Source organism: Macaca thibetana, chromosome 14, assembly GCF_024542745.1.
Source record: "Macaca thibetana thibetana isolate TM-01 chromosome 14, ASM2454274v1, whole genome shotgun sequence".
NCBI lineage: Eukaryota > Metazoa > Chordata > Mammalia > Primates > Cercopithecidae > Macaca > Macaca thibetana.
The window spans coordinates 19,169,943-19,182,094 of record NC_065591.1 but is presented as its reverse complement, the minus strand read 5'-3'; the positions used below and the strand labels follow the sequence as shown (position 1 = coordinate 19,182,094).

At 52.8% G+C, this 12,152-nt stretch overlaps 1 protein-coding gene across 8 annotated transcripts in view; it reads left to right on the top strand.

Annotated features, from left to right (window-relative positions):
* The window catches only part of DGKZ (diacylglycerol kinase zeta), a 48,236-nt gene that overhangs the window by 16,038 nt on the left and 20,046 nt on the right, over positions 1-12,152 (top strand). The window lies entirely within an intron of this gene.

Here is a 12,152-nt window from a genome sequence, read left to right as displayed (position 1 = left end):
CTACAGAATGTAGCCCCGTTGATACCGTCACTACACATGGCTTGTCCCCAAGCTCTGGTCACTGGTTTAATTGTTCAACATGTTAAGCCTCTCCTTGGGGTTGGGGGTGCCTGATCATCTGCCCTACCTTGCTCTTATTTAGCAGAGAGACCGCAGCCCATCCCTCTGCTAGGCAGGCAGCATGTCTCCCTCTACCTTCTTCCAGCCCATGCTAGGAAAGGGATGAGGTGGGCTGGAGTCTGGAATCTGTGCTGGCTGTTCAAGCTTCATCTTGACCCCTTCCGCAGCACTCCAAATGTCCCCATCTTGTGCCTGTGACAGAGCTTTGACCAGGACTCTAGCTGGGAACTGGGGGGAGGGTGTGGAAAGACTGAGTGCATGGCAAGTGTACTGCTCTTGGTGGTGAGCCACCTCCTGCCCTCGCAGCGCTGGTGTAAGGTAAGGAACGTGAGGCCCCAGGAGTACCTGACCTGGCTCCCTGCGCTGCTTCCTGACCGATCCCTGCCCTTCCCTGGTGGCCAAGGAGCTTGCAGCCAGTCAGCCAAGGACCCCAGAACGACCTCAGATTGAACTCTGACCACTTGGAGTCTGCCCAAGGCCTCCCTCTCAGTTTTCTGCAGCTGCCCAGACTTGGTGGCATTCACCCCCACCCCGCCCGTAGCTTTGCCCTCCCCCTTCTCCGGGTAGACTTTACCCACCAATAACATGGGCGGTTTTCTCCTGTCGTGTGGGCTGGCATACTCGTGATGCTGACCTGTGCCCTCCACCTGCCTTACCTGGGCCAGGGCCCGCTCTTTGCACCTGCAGTCTCTCTGAGCACAGATCTGGATTCTTACACTGGCAGATGGAGCTCCGTGGGCTCCTGTGTTACCACGCAGGCTTCAATGTCATATAAAACAGGGCAGGGAGTGAAACTTCCAGTAGCTCTGTTTTGTCACCCACAGCCCTGCAAGATGGAGCAGTTTACACCCAGCTCTGCAGGATGTAGCCTCCAGTGTTCACAGGCTCTGCGGGGGGAGGGAGGGGCGCCACCAGAGGCTTCCTGTTGCTGCCCACAGGGTATCAAGTGTTGGGTTCTTATGACCTGTGGCTGTGCCCCTTCTGAAGGGCACAGGTTTGTGGGTATAGGGATGAGCACATGCGGGAGGAAGAACAAGAAACCAGAGAACCAACAGATACCTTTATGTAATTCTTTAAAATAAGCAGGGTAGGTGGTATCTTCCTTTTGTTAAAAAAAAACAATTTTTTGTAGAGATGAGATCTCACACAGCATTGCCCAGGCTGGTCTTGAATTCCTGGCCTCAAGCAGTCCTCCCACCTCGGACTCCCAAAGTGCTAGGATTACAGGTGTGAGCCACCGCACCTGGCTTGTTTGTCCGTTTTTATAGATGAAAGAAACACGGTCAGAGGGGATTTGCCCAGAGTCACATAGCAAGGAAGAGGTAGAGATAGGATTTGAAGTCAAGTTGGTGTGATTCCGAAATCCACATCCCTTTCTCTATACCAGGATCCCAAACGGAACATCACAGTGGCCAAGGGAGCTTTAAGAAATACAGATTCCTAGATCTTACCCTTGGCGTGTCTGACCCATCAGGTCTGGAGGTGGGGCCTGGCCATTGTTTAAAGCTTCCCAGGTGGTTCTGATGTCCCACCAAGTTTGACAAGCACCGTAGTCCGTCACCCTGGGGAGTGTAAGTGCTCCTACAGGATGCCTGATGTGAGGAAAGAAAATTCAGCAGCACCTCTGGAAGCATGTAAGGAGTGTCCCTTGTTTGGGAGCACTGTGCTGGGGATAGTAGGGCCCTCAGAAATGTACACATTCAGAGAACCCAGTAGTGTCAGGCAGACAGCAGCAAGGGAAAACGCTTTCTCCTGGCAGGCCTGGGAGCTCACTGAGGCTGGCCTCCTTCCCCTTGACTTGATGGGGCCAAGGGGTGGGGGCTGGGAGCAGACATGTGGAAGTGTGGAATAGGACACCTGCTCCGGGTTCTGCCCCCTCCAGTGCTGCTTAGCGGGTCCTGCTACCTTTGTTTGTTTGTTGCAGCCTCAGGTAAAAGTCCTCAAAGCCCCATCTGAAACCAGCCCTTCATCTTATCCCAGCTCCATGCTGGCTCTTAACCTGGCTCTTAACCTAGCTCTTGCCTCTCCCCTGACGTGCACCCTCTGCATGTCCCCCATCCCACCCCCTCCCCACCCCACCCACATACACACATCCAGCCTTGGGGCTGAGGGACCCGACGGGAAGATCAAGGGTAACAACTAGGTCGGCAGTGGCTGCTGAAGGCAGGTGGAGAATTCTGCATGCAGACCCTGGTTCACGGGGAGAGTTCCATGAACAGTTAGCAGTGTCTGCTGTGGGCTTGGCAGGGAGTCTTGATGGCACATGGGCCACATGTTTGCCATCCTGGCCCCTCTGGGTAGGACAGTCTCTGAATGGCAGCCTCTATGGGGCTGAAAGAGGCTTTTCCTTAAAGTCCATCTCTGCCCCACACAACTGGCGTCATCCTCTCAGAATCTGGGGGGCAGCTTGCCATCTCTTTTTTTTTTTTTTTTTTTTTTAGCTCAGTGAGCCATGATTCTCCCCAGCTTGTGGATTCCTCCCACCCCAACTCCATCCCACCTTACTTCTTGCCGGAACCATCAGTCTCCTCCCTGAGGAGGAGGAGGAGAGGAGGTACAGGCCCTACTCTGATCCCAGGGTATTTGCTTCTCCTCTATCCTGAGCAGAGGGCAGGCAGGACCTTTCCACTGAAGCTTCTGTTGACCCTAAGGATCGGGCAGCCAGGAGTGGGAGAGAAGTGGACTCTGTCTCCTCCTCCAGGACCCACCAGGAAGGAGGACCCGCCTATCCTCTGGCCTGGTCCCAGCAGCCTGATCCTGGCAGGTCACAGGGCTTGTGGATTAGCTGGTTTTGCACCCCAGGGGCATCAGAAATTACCTGGCACCTCACACATGTAGACATAAGGAGTCTTGGCCTCAGAGCCCTGGGAGCCTGAGCCTCTGTGCCGCCATCCCCTGCCCTTCACGGTGCTCAAAGTCACAAGCTCCCAGCGGGCAGGAGGCACACCTGCAGAACCAGTGTGAGACAATGGGTCCCATTTAGAGGCACTGCCACACGGCCCCAGCGAGCATGGCCCTGAAGTCAGGGCTGCAGAGGGTGCCCAGCGGGTGCCTGAGCAGAAGCAGCCCCTGTTTGGGTTGGTTCTGCAATGAATGGGGAGGGATGTGTTGAGGGACACCTCCTGCACAGAGGTGAGAACCCTGTCTATGGCGCCAGAGTGTCTGGGAGCGAAAGAAAACCTCTGAGTGGTTTGTCTCCCCCCGGCTAATGCTGGGAGCAGCCCAGGTTGCTGTGGGAGGCGGGGACAACCTAGAATCCTTGGGTTCCAGCCAGTTTGGGAAAGAAAAATGGGCCTCAGTGGCCGAGCTGCGTTCATCTCACCATGTTTGCTCCCCACACAAGGTCAGGTGCCAGAGTATAGGGCTGGCCCCAGCTGGGGACCCAGGGTAGAATTCTCACAGTCTCCCTCTGTGCCAAATGCTGTCAGGGGAGGGAATGGCAATTCTTGTCATTTTGTCTCCATGCCATACTCCAGAAAGGTCAGATCCTGGGATGTGGAGCTGCCCAGGATTCTCGGTTGGCACAGGAGCGCGAGAGTTGGTGTCCCTTAAGGCAAGGACAGAGGAAGGACTAAGTGACCCCTGGTGAGAGAAAGCTGAGGCTCCAGGCAGCTGGGCTGGGGGAGAGTGAGAGAAACGGGCCTGCCCTCCTTGGCTCTCTGAAGGCCTCTCCAGAATTCGCCAGTGGCCCCCTGGGCAGAGGAGGAAGTGGGGGCATAGGTTAGCCCTGAGTCTCAGGCCATGCGGGCCCCTCGGAGAAGCAGGGATTCGGAGCCCTTCCACCCACATTAAGGCAGGAGAGAGTTGGGAGGTGTGGAAGCAGCCCCTGGAGACTGCCCTGCAGTGCCACTGGAGCGACGCAAGGGGGCGACAGCTGCCGTTGTGGGAGGCCGGTGGGCGATGAGCTTCTCCTTCCGCCAGTCCACATGCCCATGGGGACTCACAGGCACTGGCTGGTAGTTACCTGCTGCTCTAGCTGCCGGGCGGAGCCAGTCAGCACGACCCAGGGCAGGCTGGGTGGGTGCCTCCAGCCACCTGGCCCCACCCCTCCGGTTCCCTGAGGCCCAGGCACAGCCAGGTGGCCTTGACTCAGCCAAGGTCTCGCAGCTAGCCTGGGTCATCTGGGACACCCACGCTGGGCTTCCAGGGCCATGTTCATTAAGGCCTCATCACAGGACCCCGGAGCAGCCTGACCACCTCTCCTCCCTGCCCCTCTGCCTCCTCCTTGAACAGCCCTCTAGGTCAGCTGCGGGGGCAGTGTGTGCAGGAAGTGGGATCTGCCGCACCTGTGACCAGGTTCTCCCGCTCCCCAAGTTCCTGGGCCACCCCTGGGCAGTGCCAGGCACTCATTCCTTGCTCTCCTTGGCTCTCCTCTGTTGCGTGTTGGGGTCAGCCCACATCCGGCCTGCAGTGTGGGTCTCAGCACAGGACTTGGCTGGCCCTTGCGTCACAGATGTGGAGGGTAGGCCAAAACAGTAACCAAATGCCCTGGAAGAGCTATCATTCTGCCATCTTTCCTCTTCACCCCTTTCCTCGCTGAAACACCAGAGACGTGGTCAGGTTGGGAGAGTAGGTTTGAGTGAGACCAAGGGCTCTGTGGCAGGGGAGGGGAGGGAGAGGCTGAAGAGACAGGAGTGGCGTTCCAGCTCCTCTGTCTTTGGTGATTAACAGCTGCCAGAAGCTTGTAAACTCATCAGTTTCATGTGATCTTCATAACATCTTTGTAGTTGGTTCGATTCCCATTTTGCAGATAAGAAAACCAAGGCTCAGAAAGGTCAGGGGCCTAGCCAGGATCCCCCAGCTCACACTGGAGCCGAGCCCAAGGATCTTCTCATGATGCTGGGCTGCTCTGCTTAGGAGTACTCTTTTCTTCTATTATTTGCCATCCCTAAACTGGGAAGACCTAAGAAGAGGCTTGAGTGCTCCATGGGGTTTAGTGAAAGGTCTTTGCTTCCTGTGCCAGTGGTGTGAGACACATGAGATAATCTGACCTGGACCCCAAGGGAGAATGGCCACCGAGATCCCTCGAGTCAGGGGGAGCAGGCTGGACTGGGAGAGACCCTTGGTAAAGAGACTGGGGCTGTGAGCCCGTCGTCATCTGGCTTCCTGGCTGTGTCTGGAGTGGAGGACAAGTCTGATCTTTTTCCTTACTTCAAGGGCGTAGGGAGTCTAAAGCCCAATGGACATGCTCAGAGGAGCCCCCATACCACCCAGGGGTCAGTGGCTGGCCTCAGGGAGGGAGGATCGCTTCACTCGCACCCAGTGCCTCATGGTGAGAGGTCTGAGAGAGGAGAGGCAGGGCCCCAGCACCCTCCTCATCTACACTGAGACCTCCTCCCCTTGCTCCTGGCAGAGCACCAGTTCAGAGCTCCCACGTAGAGGCCTCTCCCCTGCCAGGGATGAGCCCATCTCAGCACATGCCAAAATAGCTGTCTGGGAGCCTGGGCCCGCACCGCCCACGCCCCAGCATCTCGCGGGTTAACAGCTTGCCTGTCTCTCCGCCCCCTTCCCCAGCTTGCTGACATTTTACAGAGAGAGGCGGGGGCGGTTGTGAAAGGGGGCAAGCTGGTTCTTGCTCCCCAACCCACACGGACACCCCACTGACACAGCCTGTCGCCACCCACCCACCTCCGGAAGGCATCCCCTTGGGGGAGACCTTCCTTCCACCCTGAGGGCCCTGAAGGGGTGAGGGACAGGCTGCCAAAACCATCCCTGGTAGGCCCAGGGAGCTCTAGGGGGCTGGTCTCCCTCAAGGGGTCTTTTGTAGGACACAGGATCCCCCTCTGTCACCCAGGCTGGAGTGCAGTGGCACAATCATAGCTCATTGTAATTTCAAATCCCTAGGCTCAAGCAATCCTTCCACCTCAGCCTCCCGAGTAGCTAGGAACTATAGGTGGGGGCCACCATACTGGGCTCATTTTTTCTTTCTTTCTTTCTTTTGTAGAGACGAGGTCCTGCTATGTTGCCCAGGTTGGTCTTGAACTCCTGGCCTTAAGTGATCCTCCCACCTTGGCCTCCTGAGTTGCTGAGATTACAGGCCTGAGCCACTGTGCCCAGCCTCTGGAGTCTTTTTAAGAAATTATTTTGAAATTTTTCCTAACACATTAAATATCTTGCCATTATAAAAGTTTCCAGAATAAGGTGACACCTACTGCCTAGCTTGGTTGGAGCTTAGCATTAGGCCATATTTGCTTTAGACAGAGATGGAGGCCCCCATGTCGTCCTCCCTGGAGGAAACCACAATTCTGATTTTGGTGTGTGTGATGTTCTTGTGCCTGTTTTTAAAATTGTCCTACATAGGTATGCATGGCTAGCAATATACAGTGCTGTTTTGTATGATTTTACTCTGGTTTAAATGGTATACCAAGCATATTCTGCATTTAGGTTTTCCCCTCAATATTATTTGGAGATTTAACCATCTGAAACATGAGTTCTCATGGATCCATTTTAACCTCCACATCCAATTCCGTTGTGTAACAGCGGCCTATTTGCCCGGGATGGTTGACGGACACTTGGTGGTTTGCAGTTTCTCGCTGTTGCGAGCGATCCCTCTGTGTTCTCTTCGCTGGTGCCTGCTCACAGGGCATGTGTGTTTTCAGATAGACAGATGTTCCCAAGTTGTGCTCCAAAGTAGTTGTCCTAATTTTTAGGCCTCTGGGGTTATTTTCTTTCTTTAAACTTTTGGTAAACTAGGGAATTGTTTCCCAGGAACACTTTCTCCTTCAAGCCTGCAACGATCCCTTGAGAGAGATGAGGGTGGGCGTTAGCCCTATTTATCAGATCAGGACATTGAGGCTCAGGCAGGTTAAAAGGCCTAGCTTGAGGTCATGTAGCTGGTCAGAGGCAGATCCTCTGGGCCTTTGAAGCTAAACCCACTGTGAAGACCTTTGTCCCCTGTATGAGTAGTGTGGAAGCCTGGAGGAGCGGGCTGGGGCCCTGGGGGCTGATGGGGAAGGGAGCAACATGGTCAGAAAGCTGGGTGGGGGGAGTGTTAATTTTTTTTTTTTCTTTTTTTGAGACGGAGTTTCGCTCTTGTTGCCCAGGCTGGAGTGCAATGGCACGATCTCGGCTCACTGCAACCTCCGCCTCCCAGGTTCAAGTGATTCTCCTGCCTCAGCCTCCCAAGTAGCTGGGATTACGGGCATGCGCCACCACGCCCAGCTAATTTTGTACTTTTAGTAGAGATGGGGTTTCTCCATGTTAGTCAGGCTGGTCTCGAGCTCCCGACCTCAGGTGATCCACCCGCCTCAGCCTCCCAAAGTGCTGGGATTACAGGCGTGAGTCATGGCGCCCGGCCAGGGTGTTAATATTGAATGAGGGGATGAGGGGGAAATGCTTCTCCTAACAGATGGAGAATGGGAGCCCTCTGCAGACACAGGAGAAGGCAAGGACAGGGGACGGTCACCATAGAAGAGTGGGAGCCCACGAGGGGTTTGTAACAAAGGGGCCCCTTTGGGAGACTAAGGGAGACATATCGGCATTCCCATCAGGGATCGGTTTCAGTGTTGCCTCTGAGACACCAGAGCTCAGCCCAGACCAGATTTGTCCACCCAGTGCAGCAGGAAGTTCCTGGGAGCTGGCCCGCCGCTGGGGTGCTGTGCCAGCCTGAAGCCTGTGCTGTCAGTGGGATCCATGAGGCTGAGTCCGGACCATGCGCGGTTCCTTCCACTCACTCTTCAAACCACACCCGGCACTTCTACACTCTGGGGATGCCATTAGAAGCAATGTGAGGCCCTGGGGCTCACAGCCTGGCTGGGGACGCAGACTTGCACATTAGTGCTGATCACCCAGGGTCTGAGAGGAGAACCATGAGGGAGAATTCACTGAGCAGAGAGGGGAGTGATATTCCAGGTAGGGAGACCACTGGATGCCACATGGTGCCACGTGGAAAAGGGACCTGCGGTGTTTTGTTTGCCAGAAGCATCAAGGGTGGAGCCTGAGGGGTCGAGGGTATGTGCCGTGGAAAACACTACTGAGTTCAAACCCCAGCACTGCCACGTGTTAGCTGCACAACCTCAGGCAAGTGACTTAACCACTTTGTCTCTCAGTTTCCTCATCTGTAATATGAGGATATGGTTCATGGGGATAATACCGACTAAGGAGGATTCATAGCTTACTATTTGTAAAACACTTAGTGTCTGATGGAGTGAGTTATGTAAGTGTCAAATACAGCATTAAAAATATGAAAGAGCAGAGAGGAGGCTGAGAGGCCTGTTGCCTGCCAGCCCCAGGTCTCTGCGTTTTGCTCAGCTGACGGGAGAATCAGTAAAAGGCGATTGGGTGCGTTAGGATGAATTCTGGTGGCAGCGGGGGTCTGGCTTGGAGGGAGGCTCTGAAGGAATGAGCCGGTTTGCACAAACATCTCTTTGAGGCCTAGCAGGGGCTGAGTCAGGGACTCAGGATGTGAAGGAAGAGACTGGGGGTATTTCACCAAGGAGCTCAGGCCAGCCCAGGGTCCCGGCCCAGCCCCCAAGCCTCTGAGACAGCCCCTCCTCCCCCTTCTTTGCCCACCACCCTCCCCTTGTGACTTCATGTCACCAAACCTACTATCTAGTTTTCATGAGAAAGCCATGGGGGACACAGAGCAGGTGATAGCACCCAGCCCAGAAAGCGGCCTCTAGGTGTCACTCTTGGGGTCCTCTAGAGAGGAGAGGAAGGTCGCCACCCAAACCAAGGCTGTTGCCATCCCCTTGTACCCAACAAAGAGAAGTGGCCTGAGCCAGCTGGAGCCTGTGGTCAGCCCTTGCATGTGGTTACGCAAGGTAGAAGAAGCCCTTCTGTTCCCTTAAGGTGCTGGCCCGTCCCCCGTGGAATTCCCTGCTCTTTCCTCCTGCGCTGATCAGCAATAAACGCTGGACTCACTGCCAGGCACCATGCCGGGCATGCCCAGATGTGCTAGACCTGGCCCCGGCCCCCCAAGAGCTCGCGGTCTGGTGGAAGAGCAGGCTTGTGGGCTGAAAGAAGCAGGCCTCCCAGGGCTCTAGTGGCAGGGGAGCCGAATGGGCAGTGCGGAGCTGTGAGTAGGAGGGGTATGTCATCGGCTGTGAGCAGGCAGCTGCTTATCAGGTAGAGAGGGAGGCCAGAATTCAGGGCAGAAGGTGTGCCAGGTGTGGCAGCACAGCAGTAAGCCGGGCACAGCCAGATTGGGGCACAGAGAATAGGTTGGCTTGGTTAGAACCAAGGCTTTGTGTCACAGCACAGGAGGTTGTTAGTGCCACACCACAGGAGCCACGTCTGCCGGGGTGGAGGAGGCAGACTGTCTCTGATTCAGTGGTCTCAAAGTATGGTCCAGGGGGTGCCCTGACCCATTTCAGGAATTTGATAAAGTCAAAACTATTTTCAGAGCTACCCTGGTTCCTGCCTTTTCTTTGCTGTGCTGATGACACAAAAGCAGTGGTGGGTGAAAGTGCTGGCCCCTCAGCGCACATCTAGGCAGGGGCCCCAACATCAGAGTCCTTACTGCATACGTACATTTCTTTAAAAGTAGTGAAGATCATTAATGTTATAAAGTCTAGACCCTTGCGTACCTATACCTTCTGATATTTTGTATGAAGGAATATGAAATATACATAAGGCACCTTTGCTGCAAACCAAACTGTGATGAGGAAAAGCTCTTACTCGGTGGAGTTGTAAGCTGTACTAAGTGCTTCTTTTAAGAACACCATTTGGGCTGGGCGCGGTGGCTGAAGGCTGTAATCCCAGCACTTTGGGAGGCCGAGATGGGCAGATCACGAGGTCAGGAGATCGAGACCATCCTGGCTAACACGGTGAAACCCTGTCTCTACTAAAAATACAAAAAGCTAGCCAGGCAAGGTGGCGGGCAGCTGTAGTCCCAGCTACTCGGGAGGCTGAGGCAGGAGAATGGCGTAAACCCGGGAGGCGGAGCTTGCAGTGAGCTGAGATCCGGCCACTGCACTCCAGCCTGGGCGACAGAGCGAGACTCCGCCAAAAAAAAAAAAAAAACACCGTTTGTACTTGGACACCTGATAGACAAACTAGTCAGATATAGGTATTTGGCAGACGTTTTCTCAAAAGTGAATGACATGAGTTTGTCACTTCCAAAACGGTATCACTATTTGTTGCCAGGCATGGGCCACCATGGCTCATATCTGTAATCCTATCACTTTGGGAGGCCGAGGCGGGAGGATCACTTGAGCCCAGGGGTTCAAGACCAGCTTGGGCAACACAGTGAGACCTCATCTCTATATTTATTTTTTAAAAATAAATAAATTAATAAAATATTTGTTGCCAATGATAGAATTTGAGCTTTTGAGCAAAAATGAGAATTTTAGAAACCTTTTTATTCACTTCCTAGAGCCTGACAGCTTCCTTGGACTTAAAATTTTTCTGATGAGATCAGTAGTAAAGTTGGTGTGATTTTTGGTATTATATAATAACATTTGGGCCAGGGGCGGAGGCTCACACCTGTAATCCCAGCACTTTGGGAGGCTGAGGCAGGCAGATCACCTGAGGTCAGGAATTTGAGAGCAGCCTGGCCAACATGGTGAAACCCCGTCTCTACTAAAAATACAAAAATTAGCTGGATGTGATGGCACACACCTGTAATCCCAGCAATTCGGGAGACTGAGGCAGGAGAATTGCTTGAACCTGGGAGGAGGTTGCAGTGAGCTGAGATCGCAACACTGCACTCCACCCTGGGCGACAGAGCAAGACTCTGTCTCAAAAAAATAATAATAAAATAAAATAAGGCCAGGCGCGGTGGTTCACGCCTGTAATCCCAGCACTTTAGGAGGCTGAGGCGGGCAGATCACGAGGTCAGAAGTTCAAGGTCAGCCTGGACAACATGGTGAAACCCCGTTTATACTAAAAATAAAAATAAAAAATATTAGCCGAGTGTGGTGGCCCATGCCTGTAATCCCAGCCACTCGGGAGGCTGAGACAGGAGAATCAATTGAGCCTGGGAGACTGAGGTTGCAGTGAGCTGAGATTGCGCCATTGCACTCCAGCCTGGGCAACAAGAGCCAGACTCCATCTCAAAAAATAAAAATAAAAAATAAAATAAAATAAAATGTGTCACCATTTGGAAGATCTGCATAACTCAGTAAATCGGTAACATCAAATTTTGTAACATCAAGCACCAGTGACCAGTGCTTGATGTTACAAAATTCAAAATGCAAGGTAGTCCAGTGAAAAGTTCATTGACATGGTTTTTTATTTATTTATGTATTTATTTTGAGACAGAGTCTCACTCTATGGCCCAGGCTGGAGTGCAATGGCGTGATCTCGGCTCACTGTAGCCACCGCCTCCCAGGTTCATACGATTCTCCTGCCTCAGCCTCCCAAGTTGCTGGGATTACAGGCACCTGCCACCATGCCCAGCTAATTTTTTTTTTCTTTTTTTGTATTTTTAGTAGAGACGGGGTTTCGCCATGTTGGCCAGACTGGTCTCAAACTCCTGACCTCAGTCAATCTGCCTGCCTTGGCCTCCCAAAGTGCCGGGATTACAGGCATGAACCACTGTGCCTGGCCTGATTCAGTTTTAGAGTCCACATTGCTACTAACCTTTGAGAAACTATCATTTGTCATATTTTGGTGTAGTAGCAAAGAAAATCTATAGAAAATCTATAATTACCTGGAAAGGCTGTTAAAGATATTCCTTCTTTTTGTAACTACATGTCTGTGTGAGGCAGAATTTTCTTCATATACTTCAACCAAAACAACATGTCACAACAGATTGAATGCAGGGATAGACACGAGAATCCAGCTGCCTTCTATTAGGCCAGACATTAAAGAGATTTGCAAAAAATGTAAAATGATGCCACTCTTTTTGCTAACTTTTTTTAAGAAAATTATTTATAAAAGTGTTGTTTATATTAACATGTAATGGGCTTATTGTTTTTAAGCTAATATCTTAAGCATTTCTCAGTTTTAATATCTGATATGATACATATTAATAGCTGTCACCCCCTAAAACAAAACTCTTTTGGGATCTTCACCAATTTTGAGAGTGTAAAGGGGTCTGGGAGCTTTCAAGTAGCTGAACACATGGAGGTTCCTGGTGGATGGTGTGC